Source organism: Muntiacus reevesi, chromosome 15 (assembly GCF_963930625.1).
Source record: "Muntiacus reevesi chromosome 15, mMunRee1.1, whole genome shotgun sequence".
NCBI classification, from domain to species: domain Eukaryota; kingdom Metazoa; phylum Chordata; class Mammalia; order Artiodactyla; family Cervidae; genus Muntiacus; species Muntiacus reevesi.
The window spans coordinates 29,722,350-29,724,377 of record NC_089263.1 but is presented as its reverse complement, the minus strand read 5'-3'; the positions used below and the strand labels follow the sequence as shown (position 1 = coordinate 29,724,377).

The 2,028-nt window shown below is 37.7% G+C and overlaps 1 pseudogene; it reads left to right on the top strand.

The window, feature by feature from the left end:
• The first annotated feature begins 1,410 nt into the window (after positions 1 to 1,410).
• Positions 1,411 to 1,748, top strand: LOC136147528 (cAMP-regulated phosphoprotein 19 pseudogene; annotated as a pseudogene).
• Positions 1,749 to 2,028: the final 280 nt, after the last annotated feature.

Below are 2,028 nucleotides of genomic sequence, written 5' to 3'. Positions count from 1 at the left end.
CATTTCATGATGATTTACTTCTTAAAAGTCAGTAACAGTTTCTACTGCTCTGAGCCTAACTTCAGCAAGCCCTTTTAAAGGGCTCACCTAATTAGGTAAGGCCCACGGAGGATAATCTCCATTTTGATCAACTGAAAATCAATTGATTAGGGACTTTAATTACACCTGCAAGATCCTTTTACTTCTGCCATATTCTGTTCATTAGAAACAAGTCACAGGTATTCATGGGGACTGAATTATACAAGGGTTTGGATCACTGTGGATTATTACCATATTAGTAACTAAAGCATCATATAACAAAAGTATTTTTTTTAATTTATTTATTTTTGGCTGCACTGGCTCTTCGTTGCTTAGCTTATTGGATGGAGCATCAAGGATACAATATTCTGAAAAGACACAACAATCTGAGATGCAGGTTGGTGAATTTTGTCAAAGCCTTAAAACTGTAATCCCCTTGATCAAGCAAATCCTCTGCCAGAAATTATTCTACAGAAATACTTATGGATAATGTACACAAATAATTAATCATGAGGTTGTACATGGCAGCTTTATTTATAATACCAGAAACTTGGAGGAAAAAAGGAAAAGGAGCAAAAATAAAAGAATGGTTAAGTAAACTGGTAAATCCATATGATGGAAGAGTACTGGATCAGACTATTTTGGAGTCTGGGCTCCAGAGCCAGGATCTCCTGGTTAGAAAGATTCCACAACTTAGCAGCTCTGTAAAATGGGTGTATATCTTAAACACTCTAAGCCTCAGTTACAAAGAGGAAATAATAATAGTACCCACTTTACAAGGTTGTTGTGTGGATTAAGTGGCTCATACCTGTAAATGCTTACCCCAGGAGCTAGACCAAGTCAGCACTTAATTGTATAGGAAGAGGAGGATAGAATATTATGAAATTACCATACAACTTATACAAAATGTTAAAAAGTTAAATGATAAACTCAGAAAGCAGAATAGAAGGGCATCTCTTATTTTCACTTATTTTCACTTAAGAAGTGAGACTACAGAGGATTGCTATGTTCTTCTTTGTGAGTTTTTACATTTACCAATTGTCCTGCACCTATATACATATGACTTTACAGGGAAAATATCCTAACTGATATTTTTTAAAAGCAAGGAAAAGTGGGAGCCCTAAAGGTCAGGGAAAACCCCAAGGGTGAGGTGGGGATTGAACTGGTTCTTGTATGACAGTGGTTCTCAAACATTTGGAATTCAAGAACCAAGGAAAAACCAGTAGGGACATCACACAAGACTGCCACTATTCCATGATGCCAGGTGACACATTAAAAAATTCCACTGTCTTGACATGAATCAGCCATAGAGTAAAAGATAAAAAAAAAAAAAAAAAATTCCACTGTCTCGGGCACTTCTCTTCTCAGCTTCTTGTCCGGAGAGGGAGCAGTATGTCTGCAGAAGTCCCCCAGGCAGCCTCTGCAGAGGAGCAGAAGGAAATGGAAGATAAAGTGATCAGTCCAGAGAAAGCTGAAGAAGCAAAAGTTAAAGCCAGGTATCCTCATCTGAGACAAAATCCTGGAGGTTCAGATTTTTTAAGTAAATGACTGCATAAAGGGTAAAAATATTTTGACTCTGGGGATTGCAACATGGCTAAAGCAAAAAGAAAGAACAAGCAACTTCCTACTGCAACCCAGGATGAGACAGAGTTCACTGGTGACTACATCCCTCTCCACAGGACCTTCCTCAGTGGAAACCATCTCTTGTTGCTAGCAAACTGGCTGGCTGATTAAAAAGAGCTGAACCGCATGAATCTTCTAAACCCCGTTATTTCTCCTTAATATGTTCCTCCTCTGCTTTTTATTTCCTTTTACTCATTAAGTCATTTGAGAGTGATGGCTTTGCAGGTAGCGGTAGTATGTGCTGCTATTGTAAGAGAATATACATGTGTAGAGTTTTTGATTAGTTTAACAGTGCACTGATGAAAAGAACATGTTAGAGCAACATAAAGCAATCTACTTAAAAATGATTGTATATATTGCCTAACTCCTAGTGTAGGGCTAGATACA